This window comes from Macrobrachium nipponense, chromosome 10 (assembly GCF_015104395.2).
Source record: "Macrobrachium nipponense isolate FS-2020 chromosome 10, ASM1510439v2, whole genome shotgun sequence".
Lineage (NCBI taxonomy): Eukaryota > Metazoa > Arthropoda > Malacostraca > Decapoda > Palaemonidae > Macrobrachium > Macrobrachium nipponense.
This window is the reverse complement of record NC_087204.1, coordinates 106,714,515-106,722,014: the sequence shown is the minus strand read 5'-3', so window position 1 is coordinate 106,722,014 and position 7,500 is coordinate 106,714,515. Positions and strand designations below refer to the sequence as shown.

Below are 7,500 nucleotides of genomic sequence, written 5' to 3'. Positions count from 1 at the left end.
TATATATATATATATATATATATATATATATATATTATATATATATAATATATATATATATACACACACACACACATATATATACAATCGTTATCTTCAAGAAGGATTACCCTTATAAAAAAAAAAAAAAAAATTCTGTAAGTCTTTTTCAGGATTCTGGAAAGATCGGAGTATGCCGATTACGTTCAAAAGTACTAGGCCTATTAAAACGATAAAGCCATAAAATCCTCCACTGTTCATTTAAAACTCCATTGAATCCACATAATGTAATCCTTCAAGGAAACGTTAAACATATAGATAAACCAAAATCAACGACACCCCTCTTCAGGAGAGTACCCGTTGCCTCAATTCGGTCATGACGATCACGCGGAGGTACAGAAGCTTCCTGATCGGCGTCTACTTCCCTAGCCTCATCTTCGTCGTGGTGGCTTGGCGTCGTTCTTCTGCCTCCCAAGGCGATCTCAGCGCGCACAGTCCTCCTCATCACGCTGCTGTTATCGACAATCTCCCTTTACGCTGGCATTCAGTAAGTGGTTTACATAAACAAGATTTTTCCTTTTTCCAATTCTAATTCTAATAAGCGATCTTTGTCCTGAGTCGCACTCAACATGGAGTGATTCCATTTTTATTTTCTTCTTTTAGAAAAAAAATGTTAAAAAGTTATATGTTTCTGTAGGACTATTTGGGGACGGAGCTAAAAAGTTATATATTTTCTTATAGACCTATTTGGGGGTTTACGAAGCTAAAAAGTTATTTGTACTTTGGTTATAATACTCCTAGCTGTTTTACATGAGTATTTAACTGTCTTGCGTATTTTATACCACAAATAGTACTGAAGTAATTACATAACTGTTTTTTAAAGCATACTACTATGAGATTCAGGGCACCTCTGTAACACGGTTTTTTTCGCAATAAAACTTTTTATCTAGCATTTCATATATAACTGTTTATTCAGAATACACATTATATCTACACGTAAAGATTTACTGTATTCTGCATTACGTAGGTAGAATAAATTTGGTAACTTATAATGTAAAAATGACTTTTTTGAAGACGGGGCCAACTTACTCAGAGAAAAGGTTTCGCAACGCACTCGTTACGTAACTTATGACAGCATTTCTTCCCTCTTTCTCGATGGATAATTGGCTATACGTAACGAAGGCTATACCTCTGGCAACAATGACAAAAAAATTTAAATACAATCAAAGCAGTACACCTTTATGAACTCTGAAGCCTCTCCACTGAATATTGTCATAATGAACAAACAAACCAACAAAATATGTTAATAAAAACAAAAACACTTCGATCATTAGTCTAACTCCCAAAATAAGTGTCCTAAGAAATAGTCTACTTTATAGGTCACAAACAGATTGACAAGATATAGGGAATAGTTGGTAATTTTCAAAAACATAGTAGACAAGCTTGATTTGATAACTGCTATATCCAAAGTCAAGCAATTTTTTATTTATTGGCTATCTACCTATTTACTAAAAAAAAAAATAGCCGGTACCGTATTTTGGCTTTAAACCTTCACCAATAATTATCGTCAGAATGATGACTTCACGAGGCTCCACCCACTTTGGCCTCGTTATAATTCAGGATAACACCTGAAGGCTATCATGGGCATTGTTGGATTAGAAAATTTAAACTTCTGGCTATAAAAACTCATTTCTCAGCAGTCGTAAGAAATGCTAAATGATCCTCAAGGATCCCAGCAGTTGGCCTAAACGTTTAATTCATGTATATTACTGCTATTACTACAGTAGTATTGCTACGCTAGCACCCCACCCACATCTATGTATCGTATTTCCGCCCATTCATAAGTCTTTATATCCACCACGTCGTACAGCCTAAGAAGAAGAAAAAAAATATCGGATGATCTGTTGGTCTGCTGGAGAGTTTAGCACATATAAGATTGTATTTGCTTTGGATAAAAATCTTATTTCAACAAAAATAGTTATATAAAGACTGATTACATACAATCTCTCTCTTTCTCTCTCTCTTGGTGGCATAGTGAATAGTTAATGGAAATGTGCAAATCCTGAATGACATTACAAGTATTTATAATTACGTTACGCTACATACAAATCAGATCATAAACATTAGGATTTAAACTGTAAACTGAATAATTACCTATTCAGGCTATAGTAAGTATGGCCACGGGCTTTCTCTTGACTGTATAAAGTTACAAGTCATTAGACAAATGCAGTTTTGCAACCACGGGGAAAATTCCAAATCCTGTTAGTCATTCTTGACTGCTATGGGTTTCAGAGCCGATGGAACAAGGTGAATGAAGTTTCTGTCTGGCGATGGGCGGGGCAACATTTCGTAAAACTGTGTTTACCTTGCTTACGTAATGAATGTTTTTCGACTCTTGGCTCGTAATCATTGGCCATGGCGTCGGCTAGATTGATTTTTACCCTATAAAAAATTAAAAACTATCGGGTTTAGGTTATTGATAATGCTGACAAAATTTGTGTGTGTTGTAAAATATCATATATCAACTTTCAGCTACATCCGATGTTTTGATAGGAGCAAAGTCCAAAAAAACCGTGTTTACAGAGACCCTGAATCTCATAGTAGGCCAATAAACTGCAGAATTTCTGAGTCGCTCTGTAACCCACTGTATTATTATTACTACTATTAGACATGATAACACCACCCACAAACTACACACGGGCCATCGACAACTGGTTCTTCGCTTGCATTGTGGCTATCGCATCAGCTCTCTTCCAGTATGCGACCATTCTTCAGTAAGTCTTTTTTTTTTAACCTTACGTAATTTACTACTTTATTAAATTTCTTATCTGCTGCCACTGTATTGTGAAACAGTCCCGAAATAACAATAGTCAGTATTTGTAAATATAAATAAAATAAATGCGTTACAATATGAATGGTGTAAGAAATTAAGCGGTTGATTCGTATAAGGTATAAAATTTTTTTTCTTGGGGGGCGTAAATGTAGTATCTTTAGCGGAATTGAAATGGAGCTAAGATGCAGTTGAGTATGGAAGCCGTGCTGATGATCCATTTCCTCAAAATAGATGAGGGATTTTACGTATATGGGACTAAAAGAATCTCTCTCGTTTTCCATGTTCTGGGATACTTCCTGAGATTCCCCTTTATACTTATTAGTAAAACATAGAATGCGTGTATATCCAAACCTCATATTGTTTGGCTGTTAGTTAAGCGCAATGTTATCAGGATTATTATTTACAATTATATATATATATATATATATATATTATATATATATATATATATTTATATATATATATATATGCATATATATATATATATATATATATATATATATAATATGCATATATATATATATATATATATATATATACATTATAAATATATATATATATATATTATATTATATATATATATATATAATATATATATATATATATATATAGATAGCTTGTACAAGTTTGCCCTACTTACATGACGTCTGTTAGAATCCGTTTTCTTTGAATCTCGTACTGAAAGAACATGCATGAATAAATTTGTAAAGACAGTAACTGCAGAAAATTAAGTTATTACCCCTACCCCTAAAATCGCTTTATAGCTAATATATATATATATATATATATATATACTATATATATATATATTATTATATATATATATATATATATATATATTAGCTATAAAGCGATTTTAGAGGTATATAAACTTAATTTTCTGCAGTTACTGTCTTTACAAATTTATTCATGCATGTTCTTTCAGTACGAGATTCAAAGAAAACGAATTCTAACAGAAGTCATGTAAGTAGGGTAAAACTTGTACAAGCTACATATGCATCAATTCTGATATACTCAAATCGCTATAAAGGATATATTAGTGAAAAAAATAATCTCGTGGCTACTGTGTGTGTGTGTGTGTGTGTGTGTGTGTTCGACTCCAGTCATCGAAATTGCCGTGGTTAATCCAAGTCAAAGTCTGGAGGAATTAAGAATTATTTATCACCTATAAAATATATTCACAATAATTAGTCTACTGGGCGGATGGAAGTCTCTCGCTGTAGCGTTTAAATCGACCAAATGTATAAAAAAATAAACTATTTACTACGCTTGCTAAGTAGAAAACTTCTTATGATTTTTGCTCGTGGTAATGAGAGAGAGAGAGAGAGAGAGAGAGAGAGAGAGAGAGAGAGAGAGAGAGAGAGAGAGAGAGAGAGAGAGAGAGAGAGAGAGAGAGAGAGAGAGAGCGGGGTGGTGTTAGAACATTTATTTGCGCATCATGGTGCTGTTCAGTTGCTGATTTTGAAGTTTTATATTCAAATGTTATTTCACGCCCGAAGTACAATAAAAAATAACACAAAGTTTGCTTTCAAAATAATAGCATGGAAAATCATAGTCATGCCCAAGAATATAAGCACCTTCAACTGGAAAATATTTTAGCAGAACCAGTGCACGATTTACGATGTCTTCGGAAAAATCAATAATCACTAAGCCAAAACAGAAAAGCTCAAATATACCTTAAAAGAGGGGTGGCTGATTATCTGCGTCTTCTCTTTCTTCCAAACAGGATTCGTAAAATGCAGGACCCTAGCAGAGAGGAGGTTTTGGTAAGTCTTAAATTCTCAACAAGGTCTTCCTCCATCTATTGACAGACTCTTGGACCTAAATGATCGGAATCTTAACAGTTATTCAGTTTACGGATTTGAAAAATATACATTTTTTATTCTAATGAACGGATATCACTATAGTATAAATTCACATCAACCGTGCATTTGATGTCTAGGCCGGTCTCTTACGACGCTCCTGATTGGCTGTTGATAAGCCAATGACCGGGGTGGAAATTCTCAGTCTCTCTCGAGAGTTCATATAGGCAGGCTGTATGTTCCACCTCTCCTTAGGGGATGCTTTGAAAGGTGATCCCCTCCAGAGAGGTGGAATATAGATCCTACCCATGAAAACACTCGAGTGAAACTGAGAGTTTCCAGCCCTGTCATTGGCTTATTAACAGCAAACGGGAGCGTCGTAAGGGACTGGTCCTGGGACATCAGATGCATGGTTGATGTGAATCTACGTTAAATTCTGATAGTAGTTCACGTGCAAATTATGCAAATTGATACAATGACAATAACAGTAGCTAATTCAAATCAGGAGATATGACGAATTCAATTCAGGTAATAAATCGAATATGGAAGCTATCTGTCATTCCTAGGCTCAAATCATTTTGAAGTAGTTAACACTAGATATCAATCAGATATCTAAAAATTCCACAGCTCATCTTATCTATCAATCAACCTAAAAATCTATCATGAAAAATCAGTCATTTATTTATCAAACAACTAAAATATATTTATATATATCTATCATGAAAAATCAGTATCCATGTATCTATTGGCGTAAAAATCTATTATGTAGAAATCAATCTATTTACCTATAATGTAAAAAATCTATCTATTCATCAATCATGCAAAAAAATTGTTTATTTATATCTATCAAGTCAAAATCTATCAGTATAACTATCAAGTAAAAAAACCTCATCTATCTATTAATTCAAATCTATATTCCGTCTGTTTAAGGAGTCATCTACTGTCACGGTCATATCAGGAACCATTGCGGTCAAAGAACGGAGGAAAAACTCGACGGAGGAGGAGGAGGAGAGGAGGAGGACACGAGGAGGAGAAAGGGAGGGGGATGAAGGATGAGAGTGGATGCTGCGCCAAAGTGGATGAACTCATCCGGAAAGGAAGGCAAAAAGCGGCGGATGGCAAAGGTCCCGAAGTACTGGAAGCGAGTTGAGGTCAGAGTTGAAACGGGAGCCAGAATTCTCTACCTGATCTTCTTCTTCGTTTTCAACGTCGCCTACTGGACGTTCTATCTGTGAGTTCTAGTCAGCGTCCGAGAGAATGATTTCGTCACAAGGCCGAATTACTTTCTATGATTGAATTAATCAGCGTTCAAAAAGAATCACTTTAATCACAAGCAAAATACTTTCTAAAACTGAAGTTAATCAGTGTTCAAGAGAATTACTGAATCACAAGTCGAATTACTTTCTATATTGGAGGTAATCACCATTCAAAGAATCACTTAAATCTCAAGGCAGAATTACTTTCTAAAACTGGAGGTAATCAGCATTCAAGAGAATTACTTAATCACAAGGCAGAATTACTATAAGACTCGTGTTTTAACAGAGTCAAGAGAATGACTAAATCACAAGGCAGAATTAATTTCTAAGACTTGAGTTAATCAGCGTTCAAGAGAATTACTTAATATCAAGGCAGAAATACTTCTAAGAATGGAGTCTTAAACATAGTTCAAGAGAATTACTTAATCACAAGGCAGAAATACTTTCTAAGACTGGGGTCTTCATCAGCACTCAAGAGAATAAATTAATCACAAGGCAAAATTACTTTCTATGATTGGAGTTAATCAGCACTCAAGATAATCATTTAATCACAAGGCAGAATTGCTTTCTAAGACTGGATTTAATCATCGTTCAAGAGAATGACTTAATCACAAGGCAGAATTACTTTCTAAGACTGGGGTCTTAACCGTCGTTCAAGAGAATTACTTGATCACAGCCAAATTACTTTCTAAGGTTGGAGTTTCAAATAGAGTCCAAAAGAATTTACTAAATCGCAAGAAAGAATTACTATCTAAGACTGGGCGCCAAAATAGGGGAAAAGGTATTCTAAAAAATTTGATACAAATTTTCCTAAAATAGCAAGAGAAATAATCATATCCAAGGCAGGATTAGTTTCTAAGACAGGCGCAAAATTACGGTAAGAAGATATTCTTAATATATATATATATATATATATATATATATATATATATATATATATATATATATATACACACATATATATATATGTATATGTATATATATATATATTATATATATATATATATATATATATATATATATATATATATATATATATATATATCTATATATCTCTAATATATATATATATATATATGATATCACATATATATATATATATATACTATATATATATATATATATATATACGTATATATATATATATATATATATATATGATTCAAAATATCTCAAGGCTCTAAATTTGTAGTTTCCAACCATTCGGTGGTTTGAGTCCACTTTATAAATTCCCCTAAGTAATTTTCCCTAGGCTGAGGGAATTTAATATCAAAAAGACATCATTAGCTTAAATGTTTGCGAATGTAAAGAATGTCATGATGTCTGGACAAATAAATCACAGTATGAATATTGGAATATAATTTTTTTATATGAATAATATATATGAAATTATAAAGTAAAGGTTTTATTACCCACTTAAAAGCCAGGAACACTAAAAGCTAACAACACTATTGCACAGGTAACAACAATAAAAAGATCCTTTATACAATAATCATAACCAACTTCTTCTACAAACTCTAAATATGAGAACACCCACAGTGGTATCTCTCTCTCTCTCTCTCTCTCTCTCTCTCTCTCTCTCTCTCTCTCTCTCTCTCTCTCTCGATGACGAGGTGTTGTTTGAGCAATG

General features: G+C 33.3%; 1 pseudogene; it reads left to right on the top strand.

Moving 5' to 3' along the window:
- The window catches only part of LOC135224215 (glutamate-gated chloride channel alpha-like), a 4,508-nt pseudogene extending 1,751 nt beyond the window's left edge, over positions 1-2,757 (top strand).
- Positions 2,758-7,500: the final 4,743 nt, after the last annotated feature.